The sequence below is a fragment of the Mesoplodon densirostris genome, chromosome 5 (assembly GCF_025265405.1).
Source record: "Mesoplodon densirostris isolate mMesDen1 chromosome 5, mMesDen1 primary haplotype, whole genome shotgun sequence".
In the NCBI taxonomy this organism is placed as follows: Eukaryota; Metazoa; Chordata; class Mammalia; order Artiodactyla; family Ziphiidae; genus Mesoplodon; species Mesoplodon densirostris.
In genome coordinates this window covers 122,507,631-122,532,657 of record NC_082665.1, presented here as the reverse complement: position 1 = coordinate 122,532,657, position 25,027 = coordinate 122,507,631, and the positions used below count along the sequence as shown (strand labels likewise).

The window sequence follows — 25,027 nt, the reverse complement described above, 5'->3', positions numbered from 1 at the left end:
GTCATTAAAATAAAAATAGGCACCAGAGTGCACCCTTGCTGAAGAGTGGTGTTCTGGTTTTCCCTCTCTATGTGGCAGGGGCTTTGAAAGGCCTGGATGGCAGCAGAGGGTGCTGGCAGGCAACAGGATGCAAGGGCGCAGGTGGCCCGCTGCTGGCGCAGGATGGCGCTCACTGAGTGGCTGAGGGGCCGGGGTCTCCCTGGGAGTCACGAGGTTCTTGGCGATCCAGCAAGGGATCCACCTGCAGAGCAGGGCAGGACCTGGACCATAAACAGAATGGTGGCTGGAGGTGTGCGCTCAGTCTGAAAAGCTAGCTACGAACCTCCTTCCATCGTAGGCATTTGACGGGAGTCTAAACTCCAGGAAGGGCTCAGCGTGAAGGCGTGGCTGAGGCGACAGTGTGCTCCCACATCCTGCTTCCTGAGCCCCACCGAGGCGGGGGCGGGAGACGGCAGGGCTGGGAGCGCGCTCACTTCAACGTCCACGTGATACCCGCCTGTGCCAGATGGAGGTGCAGGCGTCGGGGACCCAGCGGTGAAGGCGCCTAGCCCTTCCGAGTGGACCCTCCCCATGTATGCGGAAACTGCCACAATCAACACAGATCGTCCCCCTACTCATGACGGTTCGACTTTACGATGGTGCGAAAGCCATATGCGTTCAGTGGAAACCGTGCTCAGAATTCAGAATGTGGACTTTCCCTGGGGGTCCGGCGTGCAGTACGACCCTCTCTCTGATCCTGGGCAGGGCAGCTGAAGCCCCCAGTCACGGGGGTGAGCAACCGATACACTGACAACCATCCGGACCCGCACTCCATTCTGTTTTTCCCTTTCAGTGCAGTATTCCATAAACTCCATGAAAGAGTCAACCCTTTATTATAAACTAGGCCTTGCGTTAGAGGGTTCTGCCCACGTGCAGGCTCATGTGAGTGTTCTGAGCACGGGTGAGGTGGGCGGGGCTGAGCTGGGATGTCCGGGAGGCTGCGTGCATCAAATGCATTTTTGACCCATGATATTTTCAACTTACGATGGGTTTATTGGGACGTTAACCCCATTGTCATTGCCAACTGACTGCACCTAACATGTCCTTTGGCAATAAGTACGAAGGAGCCATAAAGACGGGGAGGGGGCAGGGAGGGCCTGGCGTGGGTGGGGGTACGTTTTTTCTCACCGCCCTACAGAAGCCTCTGCTTCTCAGTTCGTAAGGAAACATGTTCCCCTGACACTAATCCTGGTCAGGAGGGTTCTTATGATCTATGAGGAAAAGAAATCAAGGTCTTAAATTACATGGAAATCTATTTTGTGGAAATTTGGTAACATGTCAATCACTAGATATTTTTACACACAAGGAACTTTTGTTTTCCATCTTGCTAAATGAGTCACCTTGAAAATTAGCTGTGTTTCCTTCCTAGCCATGCTATTACAATAGTGTCTTTTGCAATAAAATGAAAGGATTATTATGAAGGTATTCTTAATAAGATAATTTCAGAGGCAGGTACCTACACTTAAATTTTTATATATAGACATACTGATCATTTTAATAAGAGATCTTGTCACTCTTGTGAAGGAGAATGACAGCCCCATGATTGGGAAGTTGGCAGAGGAAATGTCATATCCTGTGGAACAAAGCTGAGGGACCAGCTAAGTCATCAGGAGAGAGCACTGTATACGTTTATACGTGTATCTGACAGGATGCCATGAAAAATATTGTTAAGTTCCAAATAGTTCTAAACCCATTCTCATGAGTTTTGTGATTTCCTTGTCTAGATCCTTTTACATAAGCAGGAGAAATGCCCATCTCCATCTAACTTACATAATCTGAATTTAAAGAAACCCCAGAGAGACCTTTATTTCCCAGAAAGCCTCTTGTTCTCTGCCTCTGCGCCTAGTGACGTGGTCCATGACCGGCCCTGGAAAAATGTAAAGCCCCACAGTGCTGTAGCTTGAACAGCTTCATGCAAACCATCCACCACCAAGGCTCTGATGCCTCGGAGGGGGGGGGGGAGGTCAGGTGGCAACTGAGGGTGATGCTGAGGTTCAAGGCTGAACTTACATGGAACAGTGAGTAAATTACCAGGAACTCCTGGCTGAACTGGTAAATTGTCATTTCTCTTTTAAAAACATTCCAGCTGTTATCTCCAAAAAGCGAGTGACATACAAAAGTGTAACCGTGGACCAGGCCTTGTACTGGGGCCCCTTTCTGGTGACGGGAGTAATTTCTCTTAGAACACCGAATGAGCAATCATGACACTTGAACCTAAATATGTCACCTTTCTTTTCCTCAAATGGGAAATTACCTTCATACTTTAAGACAAAACTTCCTCCTGAAATGCACAGGTGTTTAATGGAAGAAGTCTCTTTTCTTCACTTTGTTGTGCAGACAGAAAAGAGCGCCCACGAGACTCTGCTCCAAAGAAGAGCCCCCTTCAGGTCCGCTACTGCCACCCTGTGGGCCAACGGAGTACCACTTACCCACGTGGGGATTCGCGCTGAAGTAAATGGATGTTTTTTTCCTCCTTTCCATTCCTAACACTTCATCTATTTCTTTTTTCCCCACCTAACGCTTTTACAGTGAAAAAACTAGACAACATTTGATTTTCCAAGATTTGGGTCTCATGAAAGCTATTTTTTTATTTGCCATGTTCCTAGGACTTATTTCATCTTCTATATTCACAGGTTCTAAATTTGCTGTGATTTCTTACAGCAGTGCACCCCATAGATGTGAGTGGGTGTGCAAAGCAATGCAACCCATCCATAGACGGACAGCACTCTTCACAGGGAAATCTAGTTGAGGTAAAGGATCGAAAGTGACAAATTTTATATGGCTGCCACGTTGCATTTTATGTTACATGTTAATGTTTTCAAACCACTTTAACATCCACTGCTTGATTTTATCTTCCTGTCACATAAAGCATTGAAAGCAGATGGTAAAATTCCATTTTTATGAAGAGGGAATCCTCCAGGACTAGTTAGTGGTGAGAACAGAATGGAAAGCAACTCTCCTGTCTCCTGGTCCAACCCTCCCAGTACATGTTCAAGACGGGGGTAATTTATCAGTTAGACCTTCAAAGACCACTGTGGTGTCTTCATTGCAGCTGCAGCAGAATTCAACAGAAATTCAAAGTACCCTCACAAGGGAGAGACTGGTTGGTCAGACCAGAGCAGGGGTTCTCAAATGGGGACACTGACGCTGAGGCACCTGAAGGGCTTGAACATGCAGTTCCCTGGACCCCATGCCCAGAAGTTTTCACTCAGCACAACTAGGGTAGGGCCCTAGAATATGCAGTTTCTTTTTTTTTTTTTTTTTTTTTTGCGGTACCCGGGCCTCTCACTGTTGTGGCCTCTCCCGTTGCGGAGCACAGGCTCCGGACGTGCAGGCTCAGCGGCCATGGCTCACGGGCCTAGCCGCTCCGCGGCATGTGGGATCTTCCCGGACCAGGGCACGAACCCGCGTCCCCTGCATCGGCAGGTGGACTCTCAACCACTTCGCCACCGGGGAAGCCCGAATATGCATTTTCTAATGAGTTCCCAGGTGATGGTGGTGCTGATATTCCTGGCCTGGGGTCACCTGCAGAGCCACTGGGCTGGAGGGTAAAGGCAGGTACATTCTAACACTATCTTCCCCTCACGTCAAAGAAAGACATGAGTCAGAACCATCACCTTTATATCCCAGGTGCTTCTCCAACAAAAGGGCTAAGAGAATGTGGGCGGATTTCAAAGTGTTCCCACCACATTAGTGGAAATGACCAGCAAAGTATTTAAATACTCAAACTGGGGGGAAAAAAGTCCCCAAAACAATCTGGTCCAGGTCGGTTAAAGGATTCAGTGCTTGTCTTTGCCTTGACAGGAACATCACTGTAGAACCAGGTTGTTACTGGTTTTCATTTGTTTAAATAAGGTTCCTGATTTTAAAAGACTAGAACAGGGGTAAGAGATAGATATTCCATTAGGTAATTACATGAGATGAATAAAGAAATATGTAGGAATTAAATGAGTAAGTAAATAATGTATAATATATTTATAAATTTAAATAAATTTAAAAATTTAACATAATTATTTATAAATATAATTATACATTTACAGGTAATCTGAAAAATCTTCCAATTATATTCTGCAAAAGTGTATCAGATTTCTTCTCAAAAGCTTATCTGAAATCTTTGGGAGCCAAAAATGAATTGCTGAGGAAGTTAAGTCTTAAACTGTGGTTCGTAGACCTTGGCCAAGGGAGCAAGGAAAGCACTCAGGGAAGGCTTCCTCGCTGTCTGTCAGTCTTGGGAGAGAAGAACGGTGGGAGCATTTGTAGCTACCCTGCTCTTCTCAGTCCTCTAGAACTATCATCAGGGTCTCTGAAATAAGACTCCATGGGTGTCAGCAAAGAATTGTCTTTCAAAGCCCTTGGGAAGGGCTTCCCTGGTGGCGCAGTGGTTGAGAGTCCGCCTGCCGATGCAGGGGACATGGGTTCGTGCCCCGGTCCGTGAAGATCCCACATGCCACAGAGCGGCTGGGCCTGTGAGCCATGGCTGCTGAGCCTGCACATCCGGAGCCTGTGCTCCGCCATGGGAGAGGCCACAACAGTGAGAGGCCCGCGTACCGCAAAAAAAAAAAAAAAAAGCCCTTGGGAAATTTCTCCCCCATTTCTTTGTTGGACTACTTCAATTAGAGTCATCAGAAGAAGCACCTTCTAGGGAATGAGGACCTGAAGACTGGAGATGGAGAAACACAACCAGCGCATGGAAAATATGATGCCCTAGAACCACAGGTCAAGTTTTTCAGGGAAGATGTGCTCAGAAGTGGGGGCAATGCAAAGGTTCTTTGTGAATTAAGTGTATGGTGGATACAACATCTCTAAGGGCATGGTGGGCCAAACATCACGACACCACGTCCCATCACCTCTGTGTTCTTGTCTGCCAGTGCTCGGGACTGAAACACCCAGATCACAGGACCAGCAAGATGGTGAGGATGCCCTGAATGCAGACTGTGGAGGACAATGGAATGAGTATTAGAGCCAGGAAACCGTGGTCCCCAAGTCAAAAGAACAATCCCTAATAGGATAGTCTGGAAACACTGAGAATGAATGATAGTAGGAAGAGTAAAAGAAACAAAAAAAAAATCTAAGGTAAAACACAGCACTAGAGAAAACATGCCAAAGGCCACCTTCTCCTATGGAGGATCCAGGAAGTATCTACAGGGGAGAGGCACAGTCAAGCTCACTAAGAGAGAAACAGCAAAAAGCAAGCAAATGGGTCCATATGCTGTCCCTCTGAGTACCTGTGGAGGATGCTCTCGACACAAGCATGGTGGCAAGCTGTAGGTGACCCAGAGCGCAGTTAGAGGGCAGCACATGATCAAGAATGAGAGTGACCTTAGCCCTACTCACAGACGTGGCCGACTCCATGCAGGGCATGGTAAATGGCAGAGAAATGGTTAGTATCTCTGCCTTCGCCTCTCTTCCTAGAGGCACTGAGCATTTTTGTTTTCTTCTGCTTTGGACAGACTGGTAATTATTTGTGTGCCTTACTGGTAGTTCTCTGTATGCCACCACACTCAGAACAACAAGAGGAAAAGTTTGATTGAATAAGTTATATTGGGATGACTGAACAATAATTTGTAAATAAGTTTAAACACCTCACACCATATACAAAAACAAACTCAAAATCAGGAGTTAAATGTTGAATGTTAGGAAAACTAGAATAAATTATAATTGGCTATCAGAGGTTTGATGAAACAACTTTCTAAAATTTGAAGCAGTTAAAATAATAGAAGAAACAGATTGATAAATTAAAATTTACATGCAAAATATAAACGTCAAGACAACACTTATAAATAGGCAATAAACAAGAACAGATTTAAGGAAAAAAAGAAATCATAAACAAACACGTTGAAAAACTTTGAACTTATATACAAAATAAACATTAACTTGTACTATTTTAGAATATTAAATTTGGGAAAAAATAAACTAGTAAAGTGATAATAATAGTACTTTCTTATTGGGGAAAAAGTTTAATAATTCATATTATAAATCACAAATAGTATTCTTCTGGGACTTTATCTTAGGAAGTCATTTAAATAAGAAAAAAGTCAGTTGAAATGACAGCATACTAAGAAGTAAAGAATATGGGCTTTTGAATTTTAAAATGTCTGATTTGAAATCCTGGATCTGGAAATTCCCTGGTGGTCCAGTGGTTAGGACTCCACACTTCCACCGCAGGGGGCATGGGTTTGATACCTGGTTGGGGAAGTAAGATTCCTCATGCTGCGTGGCGCAGCCAAAAAAAAAAAAAGTAAATCCTGGCTCTGATACTTACTCATTATATGAGCTTGGATAAGTTATTTAACAACGAAGCTTCAACTTCTTCATCTACAAGCTGGAAGTGAAAATACCTGATGTAAAGCACTTAGTGTTTAGTAAGTGGATGCTAGCTAAAATTGAAGAATAAGTCCCAATAGATGAAAGCTGGAAACAAACAATATCTAACATCCAATATGAAGAATGCTATGAAAATATATACAAACCAGGTGGACTATTAAGCAAAAATTTTAAAGATAGCTATGCTCAACAAACATAGTGAAAACTTTTTCTCTTTTTACAGTGGTAATAGCTAAGTAAAACATGCATGCATGTGAACAAAGACTGGAAAAGAATGCAAATAACTGAAAACATGACAGGTCATCTTATGGAGATTTAAAATGTTTTCTTAATATCACACTGTTTTTCTACTAAATGAAAAACATAAGGAAAAAAATTAACAGCTGAGACTTCTGGTTTCCAGTCTGGCCTATAAGGAGCTTGGAAGCAGCCATTCTATGTTAACAAGTAAAAATGTGAACAATCTGAAAACCAACAGCTATTCTTAGATACATCTGAGAACTGAGATCACAGGGCAAACGGCTGCCTCCAAAATTTAGAGAGACAGACAGGTGAATACAAAAAATCACAACCTGAGTAGAAACCTGTAAGCAGAAACCTCAGTGGAGCCAGTACCAGCGCAGGAAAAGCTAAACTGTAACTGACCAGTTGCTGGAGGCTCAGGGTGGACAGGTCCAAGAATGAAGAACTTCGGGGGAGCCCGGCTTTGGCAGGGTGTGCCCACAGTTCTGAGTTCTTCCTCTAGGAGCTGTACCCGGTCCTCGCAGTACAGCTGGAGAAAATCTCTGTGGCTAGAGAGAGCGGAAAAGCAGCCAGAGTGCACTGTTCCTTAGGAGGCCTGCCCTCAAAAGAAACTGTTTTAGCACAGCGAACCTACTGGGGTTTTATAGAACCTAAATGACCTAGGGGGAGGGAGACACCTAACTCCAGCCCCCTCTAGCCATCCTGTCCCACCAGAGAGGTGGGCTAGACTGGGCAGCGTGAACTTGTCAAGTTCACTAAAAGATAGACCACAGGACAAAAGAGCACTTCTCACTTTCCACACCTGGCCAGCACTACTAAATGCCTATTTATTACAGTTCCTCTACCCAGTACCTCATGTCTCATATCCAGCTTTCAAAAAAGAATTACTAGGCATACTAGAAGGCAAAAAACAAAAAAAACAATTTGAAGAGACACATCAAGCAACAGAACCAGAGTCAGATGTGGCAGACATGTTGGAATGATCAGACCAGCAATTAAAAATAACTATGATTTGGACTTCCCTGGTGGCGCAGTGGTTAAGAGTCCACCTGCCAATGGAGGGGACATGGGTTTGAGCCCTGGTCTGGGAAGATCCCACATGCCATGGAGCAACTAAGCCTGTGCGCCACAACTACTGAGCCTGCGCTCTACAGCCCATGAGCCATAACTACTGACCCCGTGTGCCACAACTACGGAAGCCCATGAACCTAGAGCCTGTGATCCACAAGAGAAGCACCGCAATGAGAAGCTCGCATACCGCAATGAAAAGCAGCCCCCGCTTGCTGCAACTAGAGAAAGCCCGCGCGCAGCAAGGAAGACCCAACGCAGCCAAAAATAAATAAAATAAATAAGAATATATATATATTATAAAGTTACCATTTAAAAAAAATAGTGAAGATTGGTTCAAGATGGCGGAGTAGAAGGATGTGCGCTCACTCCCTCTTGCGAGAGCACCGGAATCACAACTAACTGCTGAACAATCATTGACAGGAAAACACTGGAACTCACCAAAAAAGATACCCCACATCCAAAGACAAAGGAGAAGCCACAGTGAGACGGTAGGAGGGGCGCAATCACAATAATATCAAATCCCATAACCGCAGGGTGGGTGACTCACAAACTGGAGAACACATACCACAGAAGTCCATCCACTGGAGTGAAGGTTCTGAGCCCCACGTCAGGCTTCCCAACCTGGGGGTCTGGCAACAGGAGGAGGAATTCCTAGAGAATCAGACTTTAAAGGCTAGTGGGATTTGACTGCAGGACTTCGACAGGACTGGGGGAAACAGAGACTCCACCCTTGCAGGGCACACACAAAGTAGTGTGCGCATTGGGACCCAGGGGAAGGAGCAGTGACCCCACAGGAGATTGAACCAGACCTACCTGCTAGTGTTGGAGGGTCTCCTTCAGAGGAGGGGGGTGGCTGTGTCTCACCGTGAGGACAAGGACACTGGAAGCAGAAGTTCTGGGAAGTACTCCTTGGTGTGAGCCCTCCCGGAGTCCACCATTAGCCCAACCAAAGAGCCAAGTAGGCTCCAGTGTTGGGTCACCTCAGGCCAAACAACCAATGGGGAGGGAACCCAGCCCCACCCATTAGCAGATAAGCAGATTAAAGTTTTACTGAGCTCTGCCCACCAGAGCAACAGCCAGCTCTACCCACCACCAGTCCCTCCCATCAGGAAACTTGCACAAGCCTCTTAGATAGCCTCATCCACCAAAGGGCAGACAGCAGAAGCAAGAAGAACTACAAGCCTGCAACCTGTGGAACTAAAACCACATTCACAAAAAGATAGACAAGATTAAAAGGCAGAGGGCTAAGTACCAGATGAAGGAAAAAGATAAAACCCCAGAAAAAAAAGTAAATGAAGTGGAGATAGGAAACCTTCCAGAAAAAGAATTCAGAATAATGATAGTGAAGATGATCCAGGATCTCGGAAAAAGAATGGAGGCAAAGATCGAGAAGATGCAAGAAATGTTTAACAAAGACCTAGAAAAATTAAAGAAAAAACACCTAGAAGAATTAAAGAACAAACAAACAGAGATGAACAATATAATAACTGAAATGAAAAATACTAGAAGGAATCAATAGCAGAATAACTGAGACACAAGAACGGATAAGTGACCTGGAAGACACAATGGTGGAATTCACTGCTGTGGAACAGAGTAAAGAAAAAAGAATGAAAAGAAATGAAGACAGCCTAACAGACCTCTGGGACAACATTAAATGCAACAACATTCGCATTATAGGGGTCCTAGAAGGAGAAGAGAGAGAGAAAGGACCCAAAAATATTTGAAGAGATTATAGTCAAAAACTTCCCTAACATGGGAAAGGAAATAGCCACCCAGTCCAGGAAGCACAGAGAGTCCCAGGCAGGATAAACCCAAGGAGAAACACGCCAAGACACATAGTAATCAAATTGACAAAAATTAAGACAAAGAAAAATTATTGAAAGCAACAAGGGGAAAACAACAAATAACATACAAGGGAACTCCCATAAGGTTAACAGCTGATTTCTCAGCAGAAACTCTACAAACCAGAAGGGAGTGGCATGATATACTTAAAGTGATGAAAGGGAAGAACCTACAACCAAGATTACTCTACCCAGCAAGGATCTCATTCAGATTCAACAGAGAAATCAAAAGCTTTACAGACAAGAAAAAGCTAAGAGAATTCAGCACCACAAAATCAGCTCTACAACAAATGCTAAAGGAACTTCTCTAAGTGGGAAACACAAGAGAAGAAAAGGACCTACAAAAACAAACCCATAACAATTAAGAAAATGGTAATAGGAACATATCGATAATTACCTTAAAAGTGAATGGATTCAATGCTCCAACCAAAAGACACAGGCTCGCTGAATCGATACAAAAACAAGACCCATATATATGCTGTCTACAAGAGACCCACTTCAGACCTAGGGACACATACAGACTGAAAGTGAGGGGATGGAAAAAGATATTCCATGCAAATGGAAATCAAAAGAAAGCTGGAGTAGCAATACTCATATCAGATAAAATAGACTTTAAAATAAAGAATGTTAAATAAAGAGACAAGGAAGGACACTACATAATGATCAAGGGATCAATCCAAGAAGAAGATATAACAATTATAAATATATATGCACCCAACATAGGAGCACCTCAATATCTAAGGCAACTGCTAACAGCTATAAAAGAGGAAATCGACGTAACACAATAATAGTGGGGGACTTTAACACCTCACTTACACCAGTGGACAGATTATCCAAACAGGAAATTAATAAGGAAACACAAGCTTTAAATGACACAATATACCAGATAGATTTAATTGGTATTTATAGGACATTCCATCCAAAAACAGAAGATTACACTTTCTTCTCAAGTGTGCATGGAACACTCTCCAGGATAGATCACATCTTGGGTCACAAATTAAGCCTTGGTAAATTTAAGAAAATTGAAATCATATCAAGCATCTTTTCTGACCACAACGCTATGAGATTAGAAATCAATTATAAGGAAAAAAACGTAAAAAACACAAACACATGGAGGTTAAACAATACGTTACTAAATAACCAAGAGATCACTGAAGAAATCAAAGAGGAAATCAAAAAATACCTAGAGACAAATTACAATGAAAACACAATGATCCAAAACCTATGGGATGCAGCAAAAGCAGTTCTAAGAGGGAAGTTTATAGCAATACAAGCCTACCTCAAGAAACAAGAAAAATGTCACATAAACAATCTAACCTTACACCTAAAGGAACTAGAGAAAGAAGAACAAACAAAATCCAAAGTTAGTAGAAGAAAAGAAATCATAAAGATCAGAGCAGAAATAAATGAAATAGAAACAAAGAAAACAATAGTAAAGATCAATAAAACTAAAAGCTGGTTCTTTGAGAAGATAAACAACAAAATTGATAAACCATTAGCCAGACTCATCAAGAAAAAGAGGGAGAGGACTCAAATCAATAAAATTAGAAATGAAAAAGAAGTTACAACAGACACCGCAGAAATACAAAGCATCGTAAGAGACTACTACAAGCAACTGTATGCCAATAATGGACAACCTGGAAGAAATGGACAAAGTCTTAGAAAGGTATAACCTTCCAAGACTGAACCAGGAAGAAACAGAAAATATGAACAGACAAATCACAAGTGATGAAATTGAACATGTGATTAAAAATCTTCCAACAAACAAAAGTCCAGGACCAGATGGCTTCACAGGTGACTTCTACCAAACATTTAGAGAAGAGCTAACACCTATCCTTCTTAAACACATTCAAAAAATTGCAGAGGAAGGAACACTCCCAAACTCATTCTATGAAGCCAGCAGCATCACCCTGACACCAAAACCAGAAAAAGGTATCATACAAAAAAATTATAGACCAATATCACTGGTAAACATAGATGCAAAAGTCCTGAACAAAATACTAACAAAAAGAATCCAACAACATATTAAAAGGATCATACACCATAATCAAGTGGGATTTATCCCAGGGATGCAAAATATTTATATTGCGTATCAATATACACAAATCAATCTGTGTGATACACCATATTAACAAATTGGGAGCAGGGAGAAGTTCATTCGCATCAGCTGACCCTAACTGACAACAGGAGAGGAGGAAGCCCAGGAGGCAGTGAAGGAGGAGGGGGATGGAGATGGAGATGAGGATGGATCCACTGGTGCCCTGAGGAACAGCCCACACCTCCACCGGCACCCCGGGATCCCCCGACGCTGCCTCGCCACAGCAGAGCTGCTTCTTGGTGGGGTTCCTGGGACGCTGCGGTCGGGGAGGGAAGGGCATGGCCCTGCGCCGGACGAATGATAGCCCTGGAGCTCCCTCTGCCCCGGGAAGGAAGAGGGGGCGGGGGCGGCGGGTGGGGGGTATAAACAATGGATTCGGCTCTGGCCTCTGCCAGCATGGGGGGATTTGGGGGGCCCTTCTTTGTTCTTAGACCTTGCTCCTGCCCCTCGGGTTGTGGTGGTGTTGTCCAGAAAGAAGGAAGGGTGAGGAATCCCCGGCTAGAGAGAGGTGTCAAGGTATCCTCTGAAATACTGACTTAAGCTGGAAAATATTGAAAAGTTCCTGACCGCTCTCTTTCATTACCAAAACCTTGTGTCTGAGGCCCCATACATGCGCCCACCTCACTGAACCCATCAGACCTCTCTCAGATAGCCATAAAAGACCCTCTCAAGTTAATTTTAACCACGTATTTGTCTGCACTTTACGGAGGATGAAACTATCAAGCCAAGTCAACATTGCTGCTGATTCAGGAGTCTTGGCAGCAGAAAATTAAACATCCGAACATTTGTAAATGTGTGAAGAATTCTAATAGGACATCGAATGTCTCTTTAAAAACATTTTTTTAAGGGTGTTCAGAACCCTTTGGAGGCTGTGCTCAGTCTTCAGACTCAACGCCTTTGTCTTCACTTCTGGGGAAAGCCCAGGTACCGTTATATGGTAGATGCTTTCCTTCCCAGTCTGAATATGAGACTTCCCCAGCAGAGAAGGGCCTGAACCCTGGGCTGTTGTGCCAGGAGAGTTACACCTGCAGCGGGACTGACGAAGCCGTCTTTGAGTGTGACGAGTGCTGCAGCCTGCAGTGTCTCCGCTGCGAGGAGGAGCTCCAGCGGCAGGAGCGCCTGAGAAACCATGAGCGGATCAGACTCAAAGCTGGCCACGTCCCTTACTGTGACCCCTGCAAGGGCCCCAGTGGGCATTCTCCAGGTACGAAGCAGAGGGCAGACGTGAGGTGCCAGACCTGTAAAATCAACTTGTGCCTGGAGTGCCAGAAGAGGACTCATTCTGGGGGTAACAAAAGGAGGCACCCTGTTACCGTGTACCATGAGGCTAAGGTCCAGGAGTTGCTGGAGGAAGAAGCGATGGATGAGGACACCAAGAGGAAGATGACTGAGAAGGTTGTGCGTTTCCTCCTAGTAGATGAGAATGAAGAAATTCAGGTAACGAATGAGGAGGACTTTATTAGAAAATTGGACTGCAAACCCTATCAGCATCTGAAAGTGGTTCCATTTTTGGAAATACTGGGGATGAGAAGTCTCATACCCTCAACCACATTTTCTTTTGTGGCCGGGAAGTCTTCAAAACCTCCCCTGCCCAGGAATCCTGCACTGTGGGAGTGTGGGTGGCATATGATCCAGTCCACAAAGTAGCAGCGATAGACACAGAAGGGCTCTTGGGGGCTACAGTGAATCTAAGCCAGAGAACATGGCTGCTGCTTAAGGTCCTGGCCATCTCAGACTTCGTCATGTATCGAACTCATGCAGACCGACTGCACAATGACCTCTTCAAGTTCCTTGGGGATGCCTCAGAAGCTTATCTGAAGCACTTCACCAAGGAGCTCAAGGCTACCACTGGCCGCTGTGGCCTGGATGTCCCCCTGTCCACCCTGGGCCCTGCTGTTATCATTTTCCACAAGACTGTGCACACTCAGCTGCTAGGCTCTGATCACTCCGAGGTGCCTGAGAAGCTCATCCAGGACCGGTTCTGGAAGGTGGGCTGCTTCCCTGAAGCCTTCAGTTCTATTCATTACAAGGGAACGAGGATACAATCCTCCCACAGACTTTTCTGGTCTTCGGCGTGCTTTGGAGCAACAACCAGAGAATAACACCACCCGTTCTCCCCGGCACCCGGGGATCAACTTCAAAGCTCTGAAGGCCCTCAGCGACCGCTTCAGCGGTGAGATCCCCGATGACAAGATGGCACACAGCTCCCTTTTTCCAGATGAGTACTTCACCTGCTCCGTCCTGTGCCTCAGCTCTGGGGCTGGATGTAAGAACAGCATGAATCACGGGAAAGAAGGAGTACCTCATGAAGACAAAAGCCGCTGCAGATACTCTCACCAGTATGACAACTGGGTTTTTACCTGCAAGGCCTGCTACGAGAGAGGCAATGAAGTCAGCATGGTGCCCAAGACGGCTGCTTCAACCGACTCCCCCTGGATGGGTCTCACAAAATATGCCTGGTCTGGGTATGTCATCAAATGTCCCAACTGCGACGTGGTCTATCGTAGCTGGCAGTACTGGTTTGGGAGCCAACATCCTGTGGATACAGTGGTGCAGACAGAGATTGTCCATGTGTGGCCTGGAGCTGATGGATTTCTGAAGGACAACAACAATGCTGCCCAGTGCCTCTTGGATGGGATGAACTTCATGGCTCAGTCAGTGTCTGAGCTTAGCCTTGGGCCCACCAAGGTTGTGACGTCCTGGCTGACAGACCAGATCGCCCCTGTCTACTGGAGGCCCAACTCCCAGATCCTGAGCTGCAACAAGTGTGTTACATCCTTTAAAGATAATGACACCAAGCATCACTGCCGGGCCTGGGGGGACGCTTCTGTGACAGCTGTTCACCCACAACCCAGCCAGTGCTGGAGCGGGGCTGGGGCCCTGCGCCCGTGTGGGTGTGTGACAACTGCTATGAAGCCAGGAATTCTCAGTTCGATGTGACTGAGGCACAGGCGGATGATGAGGGCGGGAGGCTGATTGCTCGGAAGGTGGGCAAGTCCGTGCAGAACACTTTGGGAGCCGTGGTGACAGCCAATGACATACCACTAGGTTTGGTGAAGGATGCAGCCAGGCCGGCGTACTGGGTACCAGACCATGAGATCCTGCACTGCCACAACTGCCAGAAGGAGTTCAGCGTCAGGCTTTCCAAGTACCACTGCTGGGCCTGCAGACAGGGCTTCTGTGACGAGTGTTCCCATGACCACTGGGCTGTTCCCTCTCGAGGCTGGGACCATCCTGTCCGAGTCTGCTTTAACTGAAATAAAAAGCCTGGTGACCTTTAATGCCCCCCTCCCCAAAACTGAAGAATAAAACCCATATGATCATCTCAATAGATGCAGAAAAAGCTTCTGACAAAATTCAACACCAATTTATGATAAAAAAACTCTCCAGAAAGTGGGCATAGAGGGAACCTAGCTCAACATAATAAAGGCCATATACAACAAACCCACAGCAAATATCATTCTCAGTGGTGAAAAACTGAAAGCATTTCCTCTAAGATCAGGAACAAGACAAAGATGTCCATTCTCGCCACTATTATTCAACATAGTTTTGGAAGTCCTAGCCACGGCAATCAGAGAAGAAAAAGAAATAAAAGGAATACAAATTGGAAAAGAAGAAGTAAAACTGTCACTGTTTGCAGATGACATGATACTATACATAGAGAATCCTAAAGATGCCACCAGAAAACTACTAGAGCTAATCAATGAATTTGGTAAAGCTGCAGGATACAAAATGCACAGAAATCTCTTGCATTCCTACACACTAACAACAAAAGATCAGAAAGAGAAATTAAGGACACAATTCCATTCATCATCGCAACAAAAAGAACAAAATACCTAGGAATAAATCTACCTAAGAAGGTAAAAGACCTGCACTCAGGAAATTATAAGACACTGATGAAAGAAATCAAAGATGATACGAATAGATGGAGAGATATACCATGTTCTTGGATTGGAAGAATCAATATTGTGAAAATGACTATAGTACCCAAAGCAATCTACAGAGTCACTGCAATCCCTATCAAATTACTAATGGCATTTTTTACAGAACTGGAACAAAAAAATCTTAAAATTTGTATGGAGACACAAAAGACCCTGAATAGCCAATGCAATCTTGAGGGGGAAAAAAATGGAGCAGGAGGAATCAGACTCCCTGACTTCAGACTACACCACAAAGCTACAGTAATCAAGACAATATGGTACTGGCACAAAAACAGAAATATAGATCAATGGAACAGGACAGAAAGCCCAGAGATAAACCCACACACATATAGTCAACTAATCTATGACAAAAGAGGCAAGGATATACAGTGGAGAAAAGACAGTCTCTTCAATAAGTGGTGCGGGGAAAACTGGACAGCTACATGTAAAAGAATGAAATTAGAACACTCCCTAACACCATACACAAAAATAAACTCAAAATGGATTAGAGACCTAAATGTAAGACCAGACACTATAAAACTCTTAGAGAAAAACATAGGAAGAACACTCTTTGACATAAATCACAGCATGATCTTTTTTGATCCACCTCCTAGAGTAATGGAAATAAAAACAAAATTAAATGGCACTTTATGAAACTTAAAAGCTTTTGCAAAGCAAAGGAAACTACAAACAAGACAAAAAGACAACCCTCAGAGTGGGAGAAAATATACGCAAATGAATCAGTGGACAAAGGATTAATCTCCAAAATATATAAACAGCTCATGCAGCTCAATTTTTATAAAAACAGACAACCCAATCCACAAATGGGCAGAAGACCTAAATAGACATTTCTCCAAAGAAGACATACAGATGGCCAAGAAGCACATGAAAAGCTGATCAACATCACTAATTATTAGAGAAATGCAAATCAAAACGACAATGAGGTATCACCTCACACCAGTTAGAATGAGCATCATCAGAAAATCCACAAACAACAAATGCTGGAGAGGGTGTGGAGAAAAGATAACGCTCTTGCACTGTTGGTGGGAATGTAAATTGATACAGCCACTATGGAGAACAGTATGGAGGTTTCTTAAAAAACTAAAAACAGAACTACCATATGACCCAGCAATCCCACTACTGTGCATATACCCAGAGAAAACCATAATTCAAAAAGACACATGCACCCCAATGTTCATTGCAGCACAATTTACAATAGCCAGGTCATGGAAGCAACCTAAATGCCCATCAACAGATGAATGGATAAAGAAGATGTGATACATATATAAAATGGAATATTACTCAGCCACAAAAAGGAACGAAATCAAGTCATTTGTAGAGACATGGATGGATCTAGAGACTGTCATACAGAGTGAAGTAAGTCAGAAAGAGAAAAACAAATATCGTATATTAACACATAAATGTGGAACCTAGAAAAATGGTACAGATGAACCGGTTTGCAAGGCAGAAATAGACACACAGATGTAGAGAACAAACGTATGGACACCAAGGGGGGAAAGCTGTGGGGGGGTGGTTGTGGTGTGATGCATTGGGAGATTGGGATTAACATGTATACACTAATATGTATAAAATGGATAACTAATAAGAACCTGCTGTATAAAAAAATAAATAAATTTCAAAAATTCAAAAAAAATAGTACCACCAATTAATTGGATATAATTATAGACTACTTTATCCAATAACACCAGAATACACATTCTTCTCAAGCTTGCATGAAGTATCTTGTATTCATCAAGATAGAAAACATTATGGGCCATAAAACATACCTTAACAAATTCTAAAGAACAGAAATCATGCAATGTCTGCAATCAAACAGCAATGGAATTAAACTAGAAATCAATAACAGAAAGATAACTGGGAAATCCTCAAATACTTGGTGATTAAACAACTTGCTTCTATGATAACACATGGGTCAAAGAGGAAATTTCAAGAGAAATTTTTAAATATTTTGAACTAAATGAAAATACAACTTATGAAAACTTGTGAGATGCAGCGATAGGAGTGTAGAGAGGGATATTTTGAACAGTATTGAATACATATATTAGAAAAGAAAAGAGATCTAAGATCAATAATCTAAGCTTTGGTGTGACCAAGGTGGTAGAGTAGGAAGGCTCTGAGCTCACCTCCTCCCATTTCGGGTACACCAAAATTACACCTATTTACAAAACAACTATATGAGAACAACCTGAAGGCTAGCAGAAAAGATTTTCTACAACTAAAGATATAAAGAAGGAGCCACAGGAGACTGGTAGGAGGGGCAAAGATGCAGTTTAGTCAACACCCACAAACTGGAGGGTAATTACAATTGTGGAGGTTCTGCCCAAGGGGTGAAGGGTCTGAGTCCTACACTGGGCTCCAGCCCAGGGGTCCTGCACAGGGAAGATGAGTCCACAGAAAGTCTCCCTTTGAAAGTCAGTGGGGATTGCATAGGGGAGAGCCAGAGGGCTGAGGGAAACACAGACTCTGCTCTTAAAGGGCACAAGCAAAATCTCACAGGCTCCTAGACCCAGGGCAGAGGCAGTGATTTGAAAGGACCCTGGGTCAGACCCACCTGCTGATCTTAGAGAGTCCTAGAGAGGCAAGAGGCAAATAGGGTCCCTCAGGGCACATAGATACTGGTGGCAGCCATTTTGAGGTACTTGTTCTACCACGAGGACACTAGTGCTAGCAAGCTCCATTCCAGAGTCCTCCCTCTAGCCTATTAGTGCTGGGGGCTTAGCTGCCCACCAGCAGATGGGCACCAGCCCTGAATCCCCCAGGGCCACACAGCCAGCCACCCTGGGACCCAGCCCTGTCCAACAGTGGGCCTTCCAAAACATGTAAAACAGGCCCAGATAGGTTCACTGGTAAATTCTATCAAACACTTAAGGAAGAAATTATACTAATTCTTTACAATCTCTTCTAGAAGACAGAATCAGAGAGCACACAGTCATCCCTTGGTATCCATGGTTCCAGGATCTGCTGCAGATACTAAATCCACGGATGCTCCAGTCCCAGAGTCGGCCCTCAGTACACAAGGTTCCACATCTGTGGATTCAACCAACTGCAGATTGTGTGGTACTGTAGTATTTACTGAAAAAAGAAATGCACATATAAGTGGACTTATGCAATTTAAACCCGTGTTGTTCAAGGATCAACTGTACTTCCAAATTCATTCTATGAGGCTGGCATTACCCTAATGCAAAAACCAGACAAAGACATTACAAGAAAATAAAACTGCAAAAATCCTCAACAAAATATTAGCAAATCCAATCCAATAATTTATAAAAAGGATTATATGCCATGACCAAATGAGATTTATTCCAGGCATGCTAGGCTGATTCAACATTTGAAAATCAGTTCATGTAATCCATCACAACAATGGACTAAAAAAGAAAAATCGGATGCAGAAAAAGCACTTGAATACACTAATATGTATAAAATAGATACCTAATAAGAACCTGCTGTATAAAAAGTAAATTAATTAAATTAAATTAAAAAAAAAGAAAAAGCATTTGATAAAATCCAAAACCCTTCATGATAAAAACTCTCAGTAAACTAGGAATAGAGGGGGGACCTTCCTCAACACGATCAAGAGCATCTACCAAAAAACCTACAGTTAGCATCATACTTAATGGTGAGAAAAACTAAGTTTTCCTACTAAGATCAGGTATAAAACAAGGATGCTCCCTCTTGCCATTCTTTTTCAACATTGTACTAGAAGTTCTAGCTAATGCAATAAGACAAAGGAAAAAAAAAGACATACAGATTGAGAAAGAAGACATAAACCTGTCTTTTTTTGCAGATGACATGATCATCTATGTAGAAAATCTGAAAGAACTGACAAAAATAAACACTCCTGGAACTAATAAGTGATTATAGCAAAGTTGCAGGATAAAATGTTAATATACAAAAGTCTACTGCTTTCCTAGGGACTTCCCTGGTGGTCCAGTGGTTAAGAGGACGCAGGGATCCAATGCAGGGGATGTGGTTCGATCCCTGGTCGGGGAACTGGGATCCCACATGCCACGGGGCAACTAAGCCCACACGCCGCAACTACTGAGTCCAAACGCCAAAACTAGTGAGCCCACGTGCTGCAACTACAGAACCCATGTGCTCTGGAGCCCGTGCACCACAACTACAGAGCCCACGTACTCTGGAGCCCATGTGCCACAACTAGAGAGAAGCCCGTGAACTGCAATGAAAGATACCACATGCCGCAACTAAGACCCGATGCAGCCAAAAATAAAATAAATAAATATTTTTTTAAAAAGTCAATTGCTTTTCTATATACCAGCAATTAACAAGTGGAATTTGAAATGAAAAACACAATACCATTTACATTAGCACCCCAAAAATGAAATACTTAGGTATAAATCTAATGAAATATGTAAGAGATCTATAAGAGAAACCACCAAACTCTGATGAATGAAATGAAAGGATTCCATGTTCATGGAGAGGAAGAATCAATATCGTCAAGATGTCAGTTCTTCCCTACTTGATCTACAGATTGAATACAACCCCAAATAAAATCCCAGGAAGTTATTTTGTGGATATCAATAAACTGATTCAAAAGTTTATATGGAGAAACAAAAGACCCAGAATAGCCAGTACACTATTGAAGGAGAAGAACAAAGTCTGAGAACTGACACTATCCAACTTCAAGACTTACTATAAAACTACAGTAATCAAGTCAGTGTGGTATTGGCAAAAGAATCAACAAATACATCAATAAAAAAATAAAATAGAGAGCACAGAAACAGATCTACATAAATACAGTCAACTGATCTCTGACAGGAGCAAAGGCAATACACTGAAGCAAAGACAGTCTTTTCAACAAACAGTGCTGGAACAAGTAGACATTACATGCAAGAAAATCAGTCTAGACGCAGATCTTACCCCCTATGTGTTTTGTCCAACACCACCAAACAATTAACTCAGTTCTGACACTATCTACTTAAAGGTGGTGTCAGATCCCACAGCCTAAGGGCTCACTCCTTCCCCACTTTAGATGATAATTGCAAATCCAGGTTATCTGTGCTTCTGACTGACTAGTTATAAATTAGAGATTCCCACAACCCTCTCCTCCTGTTTGGTAATTTGCTAGAGCAACTCAAAGAACTCAGAAACATCTATTTAAGTTAACAATTATAAAAGACATGATAAAAGATACAGATAAAAAAGCCAGATGGGGCTTCCCTGGTGGCGCAGTGGTTGAGAGTCCGCCTGCCGATGCAGGGGACACGGGTTCGTGCCCTGCTCCGGGAGGATCCCACATGCCGCAGAGCAGCTGGGCCCGTGAGCCATGGCCGCTGAGCCTGCGCGTCCGGAGCCTGTGCTCCGCAACGGGAGAGGCCACAACAGTGAGAGGTCCGCATACCGCAAAAAAAAAAAAAAAAAAGCCAGATGAAGAGGTATATAGGGGCAAGGTATATGGGAAGGGGTGCCCTCTCCCTGTATCTCCAAATGTTCACCAACCCAGAAGCTCTCTGAACCCCGTCTTTTTGGGTATGCTTGATTAAATCACTGGCCACTGGTGACTGAACTCAAACTCCATCCCCTCCCCTCTCCCAGGAGGTCAGGGGCTAAATTACAACACTTCAATCACATGGTTGATTACCCTGGCAATCAGACCCCATATTTAGGAGCTTTCCAAAAGTTAACGCATTAACATAAACTCAGGTGTGGTTGAAAGGGGCTTGTTATGAATATCAAAAGACACATATTGCCCTTATCACTTCGGAAATTCCAAGGGTTTTAGGAGCTCTGTGATAGAAATGGGGATGAATACTAAACATATATTTGTTATTATAAATTTCATCACATACACCCTTCACAAAAATTAACTCAAAATGGATCACAGACCTAAATGTAAAGTGTAAAACTACAAAACTCCTAGAAGATAACATGGGAGAGAACCTAGATAACCTCGAGTATGGTGATGACTTCTTAGATACAACACCAAAGGCATGATCCATGAAAGAAATAACTGATAAGCTGGACTTCATTAAAATTAAAAACTTCTGCCCTGTGCCCAGAAATAAACTCACACACCAGAAACAGGAGGGAAGGGGGCAGGGTACAACCTGTAAAAGAATGACATAGCTATTGGATACAAAATAAACCGGTTAGGGCTTCCCTGGTGGCGCAGTGGTTGAGAGTCCGCCTGCCGATGCAGGGGACACAGGTTCGTGCCCCTCTCCGGGAAGATCCCACATGCCGCGGAGCGGCTGGGCCCGTGAGCCATGGCCGCTGAGCCTGCGCGTCCGGAGCCTGCGCTCCGCGGCGGGAGAGGCCACAGCAGTGAGAGGCCCGCGTACCGCAAAAAAAATAAAATAAAATAAACCGGTTAGAACCAACTAGGTCCAAGATGGAGGAAGATTCCACTTCCAGGGGACCTTGAGCCTAATTATATGTTCATTGTATACATTAGCATAAGCTAAATAACACACCCACCAGCGCCATGACAGTTCCAAGGTTTACCATATAAGGTCAAAAAGTGGGCAGTTGCTCATCCTGGAAATCCCCACTCCTTCTCCAAAATAGTTGGAGTAATCCTTCCACTTGCTAGCCTATGAAATTATCCATCCCATAAAAACTAACCACCCCATATTTCGGGCCTCTCGCCTTCTGAGATGGCCCACACATTGCGTAGTGTGTTTCTCCCAGGGCCATTCTCGCCTTTTGAGATGGATGCGTATTCTGTCTATGGAATGTGTGTCTCTCTAAATAAATCCATTTCTTACCTATCACTTTCACTGAAAGTCTCTCACTGAATTCTTTCTGCAATGAGACATAAAGAACCTGAGCTTAAGTCCTGGGACCAGGTGTGTGATTGCAATTAAAAGAGAGTGGGTTGAAGTCCCAATCTGGGTTTTGGCTGGGTTCGAGTCCTCCCAATCTGAGGTGTGCAGTTTCACACCTATGGTCAATTAATCGTCGATAAAGGAGGCAAGAATTTACAATGGAGAAAAGTCAGCCTCTTCAGCAAGTGGTGTTAAGAAAGCTGGACAGCCGCATGTAAATCAATGAAGTCACAACATATCCTCACACCATACACAAAAATAAATTCAAAATTGTTTAAGACTTATATGTAAGACATGACACCACAAAACTCCTAGACGAGAACATAGGCAAAACATTCTCTGACGTGAATCATACCAATGTTTTCTTAGGTCAGTCTCCCAAGGCAATAGAAATAAAAGCAAAAATAAACGGGACCTAATCAAACTCATAAGCTTTTGTACAGCAAAGGAAACCATAAACAAAATGAAAAGACAACCTATGGACTGGGAGAAAGTATTTGCAAATGATGCGACTGACAAGGGCTTAATTTCCAAAATATACAAACAGCTCATACAACTCAATAACAAAAAAAACCAAATAACTCAATCAAAAAGTGGGCAGAAGATCTAAATAGACATTTCTCCAAAGAAGTCATATAGATGGCCAACAGGCACACGAAAAGATGCTCAACATTGCTAATTATTAGAGAAATGCAAATCAAAATGACAGTGAGGTATCACCTCACACTGGTCAGAATGCCCATCGTTAAAAAGTCTAAAAATAAATGCCAGAGAGGGTGTGGAGAAAAGGGAACCCTCCTACACTGTGGGTGGGAATGTAAATGGGTGCAGCCACTATGTAGAACAGTATGGAGATTCCATAAAAAACTAAAAACAGAGTTGCCATATGATCCAGCAATCCCATTCTTGTGTACAGATCCAAAGAAAACACTAATTCAAAAAGATACACGCACTCCTGTGTTCATAGCAGCACTTTTTACAACAGCCAAACATGGAAGCAACCTAAATGTCCACCAACAGATGAATCGATAAAGAAGATGTCATATATATACATACATAAATATATATATATACACACACACACACACACACACAATGGAATATTATTCAGCCATAAAAAAGAATGAAATAATGTCATTTTCAGCAACATGGATGGACCTAGAGATGATCATACTGAGTGAAGTAAGTCAGACAGAGAAAGACAAATAGTATATGATATCGCTTGTATGTGCAATCTAAAATATGACACAAATGAACTTATTTATGAAACAGATTCACACATAGAAAACAAACTTATGAATACCAAAGGGAAAAGGGGGTAGGGGAGGGATAAATTAGGAGTTTGGGATTAGCAGATACAAACTACTCTATATAAAATAGATAAACAGCAAGGTCCTTCTGTATAGCACAGGAAACTATACTCAATATCCTATAATAAACCATATTGAAAAAGAATGTATACATATGTATAACTGAATCACTTTGCTGTACACCAGAAATTAACACATTGTAAATCAACTATACCTCAAATTAAAAACAAAACAAAACAACAACAACTTCTGCTCTGTGTAAGACAATGTCAGGGGCTTCCCTGGTGGTGCAGTGGTTGAGAGTCTACCTACCGATGCAGGGGACACGGGTTCGTACCCCGGTCTGGGGCTTTACAAAATATATCCTTTAAGTCTCTTTCAATCTATAGGTTCCTTTTCCATTCCTTTTATTTCCTTCAAATCAGCTTGTTGAAGAAGCCTGGTCATTTGACCTGTAGATTTTCCAACAGAATGCATTTTGCTTGCACATGCATGGTAAGATTCAAACTTTTCCCCTTTCCTTGGTACTTATCATGCACCAATGTCATGACACTTCTGATCAAGGCTAAATAAGGACAGAAATCCCTCCTCCCCTCGGGAAGGTGGAGCTGGAGGAAAATCAGGGAATATGAACCCACCCCTTCCCTCACCAGTGAATATTCCACCCCTTCATTTCTATGCCCCACAAACCAGCTAGCTGAAGAAATTCAGTGCAGCTACTCACCTGAGACTGCCTGCTCTCCCCTTGAGAGCATACTTTCTCTTAAATAAATCCTCACTTTGCTTTCTTGACCTCCCTGTCTCATCTCTGAATTCCTTCTGCTATGAGATAAGAACCTACCATCTGATAACACTGCTAGATACATATACATAAAAACTCACACAAGTGCACAAGGAGACATGCAAGAATATTCAAAGAAAACTGTTTATAACACTAAAAAGCTTAAAACAACTTAAATGCCAATCACCTAAAGAATGCACAGGTGGGAATTATAAACACCAAATTCAAGATAGTGGTTACCTCTATGGCACAGGGCAGGAGATGTGATGGGGGAAGGAAACATAGGGGTTTTGTTCTATTTGTTAAGTGTTTCTTAAGCTAGCACTGGACACATGGGTGTGTATTAATCTCTGTTCTTATTCATGTGTCTGAAAGATGTCATAAATGACATCTTTAAGTATATATAAAAAAAAATATCGGGACTTCCTGGTGGTGCAGTGGTTAAGAAGCCACCTGCCAATGCAGGGGACATGGGTTCGAGCCCTGGACCGGGAAGATCCCACATGCCACAGAGCAACTAAGTCCGTGCGCCACAACTACTGAGCCTGCGCTCTAGAGCCCACGAGCCACAACTACTGAGCCCGTGTGCCACAA

General features: G+C 43.2%; 1 protein-coding gene and 1 pseudogene across 2 annotated transcripts in view; one reads left to right on the top strand and one right to left on the bottom strand.

The window, feature by feature from the left end:
* BTD (biotinidase) overlaps window positions 1-25,027 on the bottom strand; it is a 46,324-nt gene that overhangs the window by 17,781 nt on the left and 3,516 nt on the right. The gene's annotated exons all lie outside the window — the stretch shown is intronic.
* LOC132490801 (zinc finger FYVE domain-containing protein 1-like) lies at window positions 12,551-14,897 on the top strand (annotated as a pseudogene).